The sequence below is a fragment of the Geotrypetes seraphini genome, chromosome 3 (genome assembly GCF_902459505.1).
Source record: "Geotrypetes seraphini chromosome 3, aGeoSer1.1, whole genome shotgun sequence".
Taxonomy (NCBI): domain Eukaryota; kingdom Metazoa; phylum Chordata; class Amphibia; order Gymnophiona; family Dermophiidae; genus Geotrypetes; species Geotrypetes seraphini.
This window is the reverse complement of record NC_047086.1, coordinates 44,613,128-44,627,796: the sequence shown is the minus strand read 5'-3', so window position 1 is coordinate 44,627,796 and position 14,669 is coordinate 44,613,128.

The window sequence follows — 14,669 nt, the reverse complement described above, 5'->3', positions numbered from 1 at the left end:
ACTCTGGATAAGTTGGTGCCATTTCTTCCTTGGGCTTCAGGTCATTGTAGCAGTGAGTCTAATTCTGACGACTTTGGTCATTGTAGCAGTGAGTCCAGTCCTGCCGACCTCTTTTTAGCCCCATCTTTGGCTCCACTTCGATATCGATGGCTGCCTTAATATGGGCGTGTTCATCTTGGAAGTGTGGAGTGACACCGATGGTACCGGTCATGGGACAAGGGTACTGATGTTCTTTTCTTTCTATTCCAGAGTGATAACAATGGTACCGGTCATGGAGCAAGAGTACCGGTGTTCTTTCTTTCTACTCCACAGCGACACCGATGGTATCGGTCATGGACCAGGGGTACCGGTGTCATTTTCTTTCTGCTCCTTTAGTGATGTGTACCTTGATACTGGCATTTTCATCTCTGGAGTATAGCACGATGGTATCAGCACTACAGCCATTGGTACTGGCTTTCTTTTCAGCAGTGTTTCTTTCATGTCCACGACTTTTGTCGGCATCGGCATATTTCACTGTACCTGTCACCTCCTGTGTCGATGTCGACATCTATGATCGGTGTCGATGTCTATAATCGGTGTCAACGTCTATGATTGATGTCGGCATCTGTGATCCATGTCGACGTCCACATCGACATGGATGCCGACATCAATCATAGACGTTGACACCGATTATAGACGTGATCCATGTCGACGTCCACATCGACACCAATGTCAATATGTCGGAGCTCCTTTCTTGACATCGAAATGTTCAATTGTGTTTCCAGTTGGTCGGGTCGTTTGCTGTGTCAAAACCTTCTCTTCTGGTGCTGATCCGGTTGAGTTATTGATACCGGTAGCATTTTTGCAGGAGTCTCCTCTAGTTTTGACGACTCCTATAACGCGACACCAGTTGTTGAAGTTACCAGTGTCAGTATTGCTCCAGTATGGGAAGGCTTTGCAGTCATTAAGCTGTATTCGGACATCGAAGGCCGAATACAGCTTAATGACTGCAAAGCCTTCCCATACTGGAGCAATACCGACACTGGTAACTTCAACAACTGGTGTCGCGTTATAGGAGTCGTTGGGTACCCTCCTGCTGCGATCGTCAGGGTGGGGGCGGGTTCTGTCAGCAGGAAGGGTTGAGCACCTTCCCGCCGGCGATCGTGGATTTTGTCGACAGAAAGGGTTGGGCACCCTCCTGCCCTGATCATCAGAGGGTTTGGGGAGACGATACTGGTGGCCATAGCCACGGCCACTATACTAATCGCGGCAGGGAGATCCTTGCCACGATTAGGTATAGCGGCCATGTCTACTTACCATATAGGCCAGGATTTTGCTAGCCTACATTGTAAGTGTCTCCCGCTCTGCTAGAGAGTTGCGTAGGGCCGCCTAGGTTTGCTTAATAATAATAATAATAATAATTTTATTCTTGTATACCGCCATACCCAAAAAGTTCTAGGCGGTTCACATTCATTAATTAAGGTCCGCGGTGATACACGGATTTACAAAATTTTGACAAAATTACAAAATTACAGAATTTTAACAAAAAAAATTACAGGCAATGAAGAGGGGGGGCGAGGGGAAAGCTATAACTGAGATTTAGCAGGGGTAATGGTAAGACAGAAGGTAGGGTTGGTAAGCGATAGCGAGAGTGAGACCAAGTGTGGAGGGGGGGAGGAGAGGGAGCAGAAGGAACGGGGGAGAGTGGGAAAGGGAAGCCGGGGGCAAAGGGGATTACGAGCCCTGTTCACGGAAGAGGTGCGTTTTGAGAAGTTTTCTAAAACTAAGGTAAGAGGGGGCCTCGAGTATCATTTGGGCAAGCCAAGGGTTCAGCTTAGCCGCCTGGTAAGCAAAGGTTTTGTTGAGAAATCTATTGAAGTGGCATAATTTTAGGGATGGGAAGACGAACAGCTTGTTTCTGCGGGATTTCTTGTTGGTGAGATTCAGAGTGAAATGGTGATTGAGGTAGCTTGGTAATAGGCCAAAAACTGTTTTGTAGCAGAAGCAGGCGAATTTGAATAGGACTCTGGATTCGAAAGGGAGCCAATGCAGTCGGTGGTAGAAAGGCGTGATGTGGTCCCATTTGTTCAAGCCGAATATGAGGCGGACGGCAGTGTTCTGGATCAATTTTAGTCTCCTCATGGTTTTCTTTGTAGAGCACAAATAAATGACATTGCAATAGTCTAGTACACTGAGCACGGAGGACTGTACCAAAAGGCGAAAAGAGGAGTCGTCAAAGTATTTTTTTATGGTGCGCAGTTTCCAGAGCACCGAGAAGCATTTCTTGACAGTAAGATCGGTGTGATTTTCTAGCGATAGATGTTTGTCTAGAGTGACTCCCAGTATTTTTAATGTTTGTTCGAGGGGGAAGACCAGACCTTTCACCTTGATTGTGGAGTCTTTGATTTTGTCATTGGGGGAGGCTAGGAAGAATTTTGTTTTGTCCGGGTTTAGTTTTAATCGGTAGGATAGCATTCAGAGTTCTATCTGATTGATTATGCTTGTGATGTAGGCTAGAAGTTCTGGGGAGAAAGTGGAGAGTGGGATGACTATTGTGATGTCATCTGCGTAGATGAAGAATTTGAGTTTGAGGTTATGAAGGAGGTTACCCAGGGAGGCAAGGTAGATATTAAATAGTGTGGGGGACAGGGGGGAGCCCTGTGGCACCCCGCAGGAGTTAACCCTGCTAGGTGAGGAAGAGTCGTTTTTAAGTACTCTGTAAGATCTGTTTTGTAGGAATCCACAAAACCAATTGAGGACCTGGTCGGAGATGCCTATGTGGGTCAGGCATTCAAGGAGAATGTTGTGGTCTACTAGGTCGAACGCACTGCTCAAGTCGAGTTGGAGTATCAATGTGCTGGAGCCCAGACTGAAAAGGGTATGTAAGTGGTCAATTAAGGCTGCTATGATGGTTTCGGTGCTGTGGTCTTTTCGAAAGCCCGATTGATTGTCACTTAGTATGTTGAATTTATCCAGATAAGCGGTGAGATCAGCTTTTACCACCCCTTCAGCTATTTTGGTGAAAAAAGGGATGCTAGCGATTGGTCTGTAATTAGAAGGGGCGTTTGGGGGTTCTTTGGTGTTTTTTATGATTGGGGTTAACATAATATGGCCTTGGTCTGGAGGAAAGTATCCTGAGGAAAGTAGGAAGTTCACCCAGGTTAGCATGTTGGCTTTGAAATGAATGGGCGCAGTTTTCATGATGTTTGGAGGGCAGGTGTCTAGTTTGCAGAAGGAGTTAGAATATTTGTTGTAGAGTTTATTGAAGGTTTCCCAGTCCAGTGTTTTGAATTGGTTCCAGTTTAGATCTGCTCTGGACCCTTGTTCTGGTTTATATATGTCGGTCTCAAAAGCTATACCAGAATATAAATTAATACCAAATTATATGAAAATACAACTAATAAAAGATTGGTATTATTAATGATATTATCTTCAGAGAATGTCCTTGGGGATGATACTGCTAATTTATATATAAACCTTAACAAACAATAAATGAAAAAATAATGAAAAAATAAAAATAAAAATAAAAAGATGATTATCAATCCATCAAACGGATCAAAAGAAACAATCAGTACGGGCCGTGCGCTCTCGTTTCAACCAATGGCCCCGGGCATTGCTTATGCAGTGATATGCACTTAGAAATAAATCTAGATAAACCGTGCCCAGTACATCATTTTATTCTTTTGAAACGTATCACAAATTTAAATGAAAACATTCATCCCCAAGCGTGGACTTCTGAAGAAAAAATCATGAAAAAGAATATCTCCCTGAAACCTCAAATGAAAAAACCCCGTATGTGAATGGTAAAATGAAAAAATTCAAATACAAAAAAATATATATAATTCCCAATCAAAAAACTTTCTAAAAAAACGTGAAAATATACAATGTCCTCAATCTGTGTATCAAAAATTCAAAGTGTCTGTCAATGAAAAGTCTGAAAAACGTGATGCAAAGTGGAAACCAATAAAAATCAATAAAAGTACTTAGCTCAGTCCTTTCAGAACGGGATGGAGTTCAAAATTCACTTTGAATTTTTGATACACAGATTGAGGACATTGTATATTTTCACGTTTTTTTAGAAAGTTTTTTGATTGGGAATTATATATATTTTTTTGTATTTGTACTGATTGTTTCTTTTGATCCGTTTGATGGATTGATAATCATCTTTTTATTTTTATTTTTATTTTTTCATTATTTTTTCATTTATTGTTTGTTAAGGTTTATATATAAATTAGCAGTATCATCCCCAAGGACATTCTCTGAAGATAATATCATTAATAATACCAATCTTTTATTAGTTGTATTTATATATGTCGGTGTCAGGAAGAATGGGAAAAACCTCAAGAGGATTAGTCGAGGTAGGTAAAGTAGATCTTAGTTTTTGAATCTTGGAGGTGAAAAAATCAGCTAAGGTGTTTGCGGTTAATGTGGAATCTTCATGGTTGTTGGTGAATGTCTCTATGTAGTATAGGTCATTAACCAGCTTAAAGAGAGAGCTACTGTTATTTGTAATGTCACCAATTTTGTGTGAATAGAATTTTTTCTTTTTTTCCTTGGTAAGGCTTTTATAGGTTTTTTGTTTAAGTCTCCAGGCGTCTCTGTGTTCCTTGGATCCCGATTTTAGCCATACTCTTTCCGATTTTCTAAGGTCCCTCTTCAACTGAAGTAGCTCTGCATCGAACCATCCCTCCTGCTTTGTAGTTCTGATTTGTCGGGTAGCCTTAGGCGAGCTTAGGCGGGCTTGCGGGCCTCTCTAGGCTCCCTGGAGGTGCCTTCAATATAAGGGCCTGCCTGGGGGAGCTTTTTTTTTTTTTTTTTTAAACATACCTCCTGATTGGCTGATTAGACAGCTGTAGGACACCTACAATCGGGAGCACTTTGCAGAATCAGGGCCTTAATGTTTCACCCTGCTCTCAGACTCTCTTTTCTCTATGAGAGTCTACGTGGGATCATAGTAACAAGATGACGGCAGATAAAGACCAGAATGGTCCATCCAGTCTGCCCAACCTGATTCAATTTAAATTTTTTTAAATTTTTTCTTCTTAGCTATTTCTGGGCAAGAATCCAAAGCTCTATCCAGTACTGTGCTTGGGTTCCAACTGCCGAAATCTCCGTTAAAACCTAATCGATCCCATCTAAACCCTCCCAGCCATTGAAGCCCTCTCCAGCCCATCCTTCCCCAAACAGCCATATACAGACACAGAGCGTGCAAGTCTGCCTAGTACTGGCCTTAGTTCAATATTTAATATTATTTTCTGATTCTAGATTCTCTGTGTTCATCCCACGCTTCTTTGAACTCAGTCACCGTTTTCCTCTCCACCACCTCTCTCGGGAGCACATTCCAGGCATCCACCACCCTCTCCGTAAAGTAGAATTTCCTAACATTGCTCTTGAATCTACCACCCCTCAACCTCAAATTATGTCCTCTGGTTTTACCATTTTCCTTTCTCTGGAAAAGATTTTGTTCTACGTTAATACCCTTCAAGTATTTGAACATCTGAATCATATTTCCCCTGTTCCTCCTTTCCTCTAGGGTATACATATTCAGGGCTTCCAGTCTCTCCTCATACATCTTATGGCACAAGCCTCCTATCATTTTTGTCGCACTCCTCTGGACCGCTTCAAGTCTTCTTACGTCGTTCGCCAGATACAGTCTCCAAAACTGAACACAATACTCTAAGTGGGGCCTTACCAATGACCTGTACAGGGGCATCAACACCTTCTTCCTTCTACTGGCTACACCTCTCTTTATACAGCCCAGCATCCTTCTGGCAGCAGCCACTGCCTTGCCACACTGTTTTTTCACCTTTAGATCTTCGGACACTATCACCCCAAGGTTCCTCTTCCCGTCCGTGCATATCAGCTTCTTTCCTCCCAGCATATACGGTTCCTTCTGATTATTAATCCCCAATTGCATTACTCTGCATTTCTTTGCATTGAATTTTAGTTGCCAGGCATTAGACATTCCTCTAATTTTTGCAGATCCTTTTTCATATTTTCCACTCCCTCTTCGGTGTCTACTCTGTTACAAATCTTGATATCATCTGCAAAAAGGCAGACTTTTCCTTCTAACCTTCAGCAATGTCACTCACCAACATATTGAACAGGTTCGGCCCCAGCACCGAACCCTGAGGGACTCCACTACTCACCTTTCCTTCCTCCGAGCATCTTCCATTAACCACCACCCTCTGACGTCTGTCCAACAGCCAGTTTCTAACCCAGTTCACCACTTTGGGTCTTAACTTCAGCCCTTCAAGTTTGTTCAACAGCCTCCTATGAGGAACCGTATCAAAGGCTTTGCTGAAATCTAAGTAAATTACATCTAGCATATGTCCTCAATCCAGCTCTCTGGTCACCCAATCAAAAAATTCAATCAGGTTCGTTTGGCACGATTTACCTTTTGTAAAGCCATGTTGCCTCGGATCCTGTAACCCATTAGATTCAAGGAAGTACACTATCCTTCATTTCAGCAACACTTCCATTATTTTTCCAACAACCGAAGTAAGGCTCACCGACCTGTAGTTTCCTGCTTCATCCCTGTGACCACTTTTGTGAATAGGGACCACATCCGCTCTCATCCAATCCCTAGGAACCACTCCCGTCTCACCTCCCAGCATATACAAATCCTATGCAATCCTTCCTTGTTTCTACTGCTGATTCTTCTTGACAGATTCTCTTCGATTAATGGAGTTAGGGATTCTCATCCCTTCTTTCTATTGAGTTTCAAGTATACTGGAAGACAGTGCTTTTTCGGGATCTCAGGTCTTTTTTTTCTAGTTGAGAAGTTCTTCGGGACTAGTTTCTCCTTCTTCAGACCTCAGGGCTCTGCTTCCTGGTTTTCAAGGCAGCCGCCACATTCATACAGCTTTCAGGCTATGCTTTTCAGTTCTACTCAGCCGTTCTCCTTCCCAGTATTGTGGGTTTTTTTCCTTTTGACTGGCATTTGCTCCAAGATTCTTCAGGAGGTGCCTCAATGTGCTGGCCACATTTGATTACGGGCCTTCTAGATTTTTCCTTTTTTAAACATCTGGTTTTTCTCCGGCTGTTTTTTCTTGGGAAATGGTTCAGACGCCTTCTCAAACCATCTCATTTTCTTTAGATTTTGAGTTTACATACCCGACTTCATGTCTATGTTTCATTGGGGTATTCCTCGACACTACTCTTGAGAGTGTTTCTTCTTTCAGATTGCTTTCAATCTCTCATCCATCTGGGTCAGCAGTTGTTTCAATTCTTTCCTGCCAGACTCTTGATAGTTCTTTTGAGCAACAGGGCTTCTCCTGTATATGTTATGCCACGGGTCGGACTACATTTTTGTACTCCTCAGTGGTCTTTTGTTTTCCAGTGGTATCAGGCGAAGGCTCGTCTCTCAAAGCATGTATATATTTCCTCTGCAGGGCTGATCTCCTCTCTTCTATCCGGAGGTTCCCTTTTTTATTTGTCCCCTCCTTGCATGGTCATCATGCCTGATGGATCTTTTTCTGCATGGGGGGCTCATATGGGCAATCTGCAGCCTCAGGCTCTTTTGACTGCCAGGGAACGGAAATTTCCCTATTTTTCGAGTGATTTTTTTAGGCCCTCAGGGGTTTTTCCAACATCTATTCTGTCCTCAAGTCCTCCTCTCTTGCACTGTCAGTCCAGTACTTATGCACTATGTATAATTGAGCAAGAAGGCTAGGGCTCTCTCCTGTTGAGTCAGGAGGCCCTGCTCTTATGGACTTGAGAAACAACTTGCTATCTGCTCTTGCTACTATGCATGGGGAGCTGAATTTCCTGGTAGACAATCTTAGCAGGATTCTTAATCTCCCGCATGGACTTTCCATTTTACAACTCTCTAGTCCATTTTTGCTCAAGGGGGCGCTCTACCAGTGGACTTGTTGGTGACTCCTCACAATCACCAGTTGCCACAGGTTTTTGCTCTAGACTTTACTCCCTTCATCTGGCAACTGATATTTTCTCCTGGATTGGATGGGCATGTTTCTATATGCATTCCCTACTCTTCTTCTCCTGTAGAGCATTTTATTCAAGCTCAAGAGAGAAATAGCCATCATGCTTCTGTTTATTTCCTGGTGCCTAGGCAACATGGGTTCTCTCTTCTTCGACTCAGTTTTAGGGAGCCCTTCTTCTATTTTGCCTACTCGGTTAACTCCGACGCAGGAATCTTTGATTTCTTCCAATCTCCATTGGTTTTTCCTCAGGCTGCGTCCATTGCATTTACATCTTTCTCAGCCCATTTGTTAATTTCTGGATGTCTCCAGGACACCAGCCACTCAACCATATTAATATCAAAAGTGGTTTCGGTTTTTTTCCTGGTGTCTTTTTTATCTGCATGTTCCACCTTCCTAGCCAGTGGATTTGAACTTGCCTTTTGTTTCATTCTAGTCTCGAGTCTTTATCTCTCAGACTTCTTTTCAATGCTATTGCATTTGTTCCCTTTCAGTCAAGTCAAGGGTCAACCTCTTTCTGCTTATCCTCTGGTTTCTAGATTCATGGCAGGGGGTTTTCTATGTGTATAACCATACCTTAAACCTTCTCCTGTCATTTGGGCTATAGTCTTTTCTACTGGGTTTCCAAGTTTATGATGGAATTTTTTCCCTGTGAAACCATCTCTACAGTCTCCTCCTGTCATCTGAGCACTTCTTGTAGTTCCTGACCCACTTCTCTCTTCCCCTCCCTAACGGTGTTCCTGCCCTTTCTCCCTATTGTTCCCACATCCCTTAAGTTAATTCAACTTGTACGTCAACTCAACTTGTACTTCACTAATCTTTTGTAAACCACATAGAACTTAACGGTACTGCGGTACATAAACTGTTATTATTATTATTATTTTCCTTATTACTCTCGCCTCTGCCTTAAGGGTCGGTGTGTTCCATGCATTACTAGCAGATTTATCCTTCACAGTTTTTCATGACAAGGTGGTTGTGTGTACATGGCCAAAGTCTCTTCTACAACTTCATAGTTTTCATCTCACTCAGTCAGTTCTTCTGTCTGTTTTTTCTTGCACCTCATTCTGCTACGGGAGCCCTTGCTTTGTATACTTTGGAATGTAAGCGGTTTTATTGTCCTCCTTTACTTTTGATTCAACCCAGTTCAGATCTCCTATATTCATGAGAACAATTTTCAACTGGATGATTGCCTGCATTTCGTTCTGCTATACTCAGACTGGACTGGCACGGGGAAATCGTGTTGCAGTCCACTGAGTTTGAGTTCTGGCAGCTTTTGTTGTTTTCCCATCACCTACATCTTTCAGGAATTCTGTAAAGCTGCCACTTGGGCCTCAGTTCATACCTTCACTTCTCTCTGTCTGGATTTTTCTCCAGATGGGATGGGCTCTTCGGCCATTTTGTATTTCAAATTATATTTTTGGAGGACCAACACTCCCACCGTCCCATCTCTGTTACCTTGGAGGTCACCCATCAGTGAGAATAGGCTGCCTGCTTGTCCTGGGATAAAGCACAGTTACTTACCGTAACAGGTGTTATCCAGGGACAGCAGGCAGCTATTCTCACAACCCACCCACCTCCCTGGATTGATTTCTTAGCTGGCTTATCTTAACTGAGGGACCGCGTGCTTACATTGGGCAGGAAGGCACTCGCGCATGCGCAGTGCAGGCTAGCCAGAACTTTCTAAGTTCTTAGAGTGCAATTCAGTCTAAAGTCTCTGTACCGGGGCTCCGTCAGTGCCATCACCCATCAGTGAGAATATCTGCCTGATAACACCTGTTACAGTAAGTAACTGTGCTATATGTACTAAAAGTACTTAGCTTATAATGAGGGCGTCACTATACAGCTAAAACAGACGCAAACAAAGTGAAATGATCTGATGACGAGTTGGAGCATAAAGCCAAGCACTATGAAAAGTATTTGAGTGCCTGGTGGCCCTGCTGTGGATTGTGAAGACATACATATGGAGGCCTATTAATTCAGTTATGATGTGTGTATATATGATATTGAGTTAATAAGGTGCAATACAAATGTGAGAGTCTCTCTAGCATTCTCAGATTTAGTCAGAATATAACCCTTCATTAGAATTTTTTGAAGTAGTGCCTTAGGCTAACTATATAGAAAAGCAGGCACTTTGGGGAGTGAGCCCTTACACACAACAAAATGCATACTCTGTCCAACTGCTAGCTCTGTGAACCTGCTCCTGCAATTTACACATCATAACTTAATTAATAGGCCTCCAAATTTTGATGCATTCTATCCCCCTATTTTTATCATTTTCTTCAGGGACTGAACCTTTGACCAGTTATTCTTGTCCAAACTTTTTTTTTTTTTTAAACCAGATATTAACCACTCTTACCACATCCTCTGGCAATGTATTCAGTGCTTAACTATTCTCCGAGTGGAAAAAATGTCCTCCTATTGGTTTTAATAAGTATTACTCTACTGGTCAAATTTGACAAATTGAATAGTAGCAAATCACCTGGACCAGACAGTATATATCCCAGAGTGTCAATAGAATTGAAAAATGAACTTGCAGAGCTATTGTTAGTAGTTTCTCTAAAGTCCAGCATAGGACTAGAAGACTGGCCAACATGATACCAATTTTTAAAGGGTTCCAGAGGTGATCTGGGACATTATAGACTGGCAATTGATGTTAGTACTAGGCAAAGTGGTAGAGACCATTATCCTGTCATTTTTGTTCTTTTATATCTACATAAGCATGGATTGAAAACCAGCATGGACTTAGTCAAAAGAAATCTTGCCTCACCAATAAAGGTGAACCAGTTATTGTGTATTTAGATTTTCAAAAGGCATTTTGACAAAGTACCTCATGAAAGACTTCTGAGGAAATGCCCTATTATGGATTAATAACTGGTTGAAAGACAGAAAGCAGTGGGTTTAAATGGTCTCAATGGAAAAGGGTAAATGATTCCCCACAATTGATACAAAGTAATGGGCTGACTAAAGTATTTCAATAGTGCAGTGTGTATAAAAAAAAAAAAGAAACCCAAATAACCTCATGATGCCTGTATAGATTAGGTGCTTAGTAAATAGTGCATTTCCCCAGGGATCTGTTCTAGGACCACTGCTTTTTAAACAAAGTTAGAAGAATGGTCTGGCAACTAAAAATCAATGCAGAGTGATGCATTTGGGAGTTAGAAATCCAAGGGAATTTTATGTGCTGGGAGGTGAGAGGCTGATAAGCACTGATGGAGAAAGGGACATGGGGGGCAATTGTGTTAGAGGAGGATGTAAAGGCATCTAAACAGTGTGATAAGGTGGTGGCTGTAGCCAGAAGGATGCTAGGCTGTATAGAAAGAGGAACCACCAGCAGGAGGGAGATGTTGATGCCTCTATATAGGTCATTGGTGAGTCCACACCAAGTATTGCATTATTCTGGAGGCCATATCTGGTGAAGGATATAAAGACTTGAACCGGTCCAGAGTAAGATGAAAATGGTAAGGGGTTTGAACCAAAGTAATATAAGAAGCTGGATGACCTAAATATGTATACTTGAGGAGAGACAGGGGAAGATAATACAGGATATTTAAATACTTGAAAGGTATTAATATAGAACCAAATCTATGCCAAAGAAAATGGTAAAACTAGAGGGCATAATCTGAGGTTGCAAAGAGGAACAATGTAAGGAAATGTTTAGTGTGGTATATGCCTGGAATGCCCTCCCAAGGGAAGTGGTAGAGAAAAAGTTATGGAATAAACAGGATCTCTAATTAGAAAATGAATGTAAATTTTAAAGACCTACAGCCGATACTGGACAGACTTGCGTGGTCTGTCTCATATGTGGCAATTTGGTGTAGGATGGGCTGGGGAGGGTATCAATGGGAACTCCAGTAACTTGGAAGCTGAGGATGTTACTGACCAGACTACAGTAGATATCCTGCAACCAGGATGGTTTGATAGGCTGGAGTGAGCTTGGGTGGCAACTTCAGCATTTGGAAGTTAAGGCAATACCAGGTGGACTTAGTCTAACATGACCCATAAATAGAGAAGTAAATCATGTATTCAGGTCTTTCTGCCATCATTTACTATGTTACTAATGATCTAGAGAGGAACAACTAGTGAGAATTAATTTTGCTGATGAAAGTTTAAGTTACAAGAGGACCTTGTGAGACTGGGCATCAAAAATGGCAGATGTTCAATGTGATGCATGTTTGTGAGAGGAATCTGAGCTATAGCTCCATGATGCTGGGTTCTATTTTAGGAGTTGCTACCCAGGAACAGGTTCTAGGTGTCATTGTTGAGAATATATTGAAACTCAGCTCAATGTGCAGCAGCAGCTAAGCAAATAGATGCTAGGAATGAAAAAAAGATGAAAATGTTAATGCCCTTGTATTAACATGGTACAGCCATACCTCAAAATCATGTGCAATTCTTGTCACCATATCAAAATACAGAGATGGTGAATGGAAAAGAAGAATGACTTCCCTAAGAGGAAAGGCTAAAGCAGCTAGGGCTCTTCAGCTTTAAGAGATGGTTCAGGAGTGATATGACAAAGGTCTATAAAAAGAATGAGTGAGTGGAAAAGAGTAGATGCGACTTGCTTGTTCACTCTTTCCAAAAGACTAGGGAGCATGCAATACTACTTTTAGTAGATTTTAAACTAATTGAATATTTCTTCAATGGGTAATTACTCAAATTTGTCAGAGAATGTTGTGAAATCAGTTAGCTTAGTGGGTTTTTTAAAAAAGGCTTGGATAAATTTCTGAAAAAAAGGGAGTCCACTAGCAAGATGGTTTGGGGAAATCTACTTCTGAGGGTAAGAAGCATAAAGTGTTTTTATTTCAAGATCTAGAGTAGCTAGGTACTTGGCCACAGGATACTGAGCTTGGACCTTCGGTCTGCCCTAGTACAACAAGTCTTATCCTCATTGTCTCCTTGGTACCCATGATCTAGGAAAGCTCTAGTGCCAGACCACCATGGTTTCTATAGACACTAGTAGATTTTACACATTCAATGTCCTTGTTAATCTACAGCAAAAGCCAACTGACATGTCTTTCCTGTCAATGATTCTGCAAATTTTCCAAATTTATTCCCTCATTAAACAGTTATTGTAAAAACAAGCTTTGCATGGTCTTTCAGTACTATGGACAGCTCCATATATATCCATGAAAGCTCTTACAATATTCCTTTTATGGGATCACAGACCATTAAACAGCTAGCTCAATATAGTATTAACCAAAACAAGCTTTCAGCTGTTCTGGTCACAAACCAGAAAAGCAAGTTAATCTAATACCACTGTAAGCAAAGAAAAGTCTATCCAGTCTTTAAATTATGGACTAGTTAATCTAGGACTTCCATTCAGTAAATACTTCAGAGCTTTGGCTGTATAGATTAGGATTTTAGATACCAAAAATGAATTAAATGCAAGCTCAGAGGGGAGTTAAAGCATTAAAGTACTTGTAAGTTGGACATGACTTAAGCAGGAACACCAGCAACATTCAATAGAAGTAGAATTTAATGAATGCTTACACCAGTTCTTGGTGTGCTTCTGTAGTCAGAAAACCTTTGTAGACTAGGATTGGAGAAGGCAATGTTGGATCACCAGATGTGGCCAAATGGCATAAGGTTTAGGACAAATTCTACAACCAACTAAAACGTGACCAAAAACCAAGCTGCTAGATTAAAAAGGGATGGTTAACCAGACTAAAGATATGCCTCTATTACTACAGTGTGACCTCATCTTGAGTATTATGTTCAATTCTGGTCTCCTTACCTCAAAGATATAGCAGCACTAGAAAAAGGTTCAAAGTGACCAAGAAGGGGATGGAATGCCTCTTTGAGAGAAGACTAAAAAAGGTTAGGTCTCTTCAGCTTGGAAAAGAAGGCTGTGGGGAGATAATTGAAGTCTACAAAATCCTGAGTGGAGTAGAATGGTTACAAGTGGATTGTTTTCACTCCATCAAAAAGATTTAGGGACAATCAAAACTGCAGGGAAATAATTAACCAATAGGAGGAAATTCTCCTCAGAATAGTTATGCTCTAGAATGCTTTACCAGAGGTTGTGGTAAAAGCAGATAATAGCTGGTTTTAAGAAATTCCTATAGGGAAAGTCCATAATCTGTTAAGACATGGGAAACCTCTGCATGTCCTATCAGTAGCATGGAATAATTGCTATTCTTTGGGTTTTGGCCAGGTACTAGCGACCTGGATGGGCCACCATGAAACAGGCTACTGGGCTTGGACTATTGGTCTGACCCAGTAAGGTTATTCTTATGTTCTTAGGTCAGTGAACTCACTATTTCCAAAGTCACACTGCAAACCATATCCTGAAGAAAGCCACAGCATGGTAGCTGATCTAAAGCAGTAATACAACCCATACCATAAAACATCCAGCCAATCTGGTTTAGATATCCACAATGAATATGTATGAAAGAATTGCATATATTGTGGATATCCTGAAAACATAACTAGTTTACCCAAGGACTGGATTGAGAAGGACTGGATTAAGCCCCGATCTAAAAGGATACAAGTGATTGTACTGTAGTAGCTGTATACCAGGAAGCAACCTAGCACATTAGAGGCAGCCTTGAAATAGGGGGTGAACTAAGAAGCAGGGAAAATCAATATGGCAAAGCTGGGGTGTGGAATCTAAAAGCTGGGTCTCCCATTTTATAAAAATCAAGTTACATAGGAGCTGAAGGGAAGAGGTCCCCACACTGCTCAAGTATTATATCCTTGGGTTTTTGTGGGGAAGTTAGACTACTGCATCTTAGCTTATAGATCAGG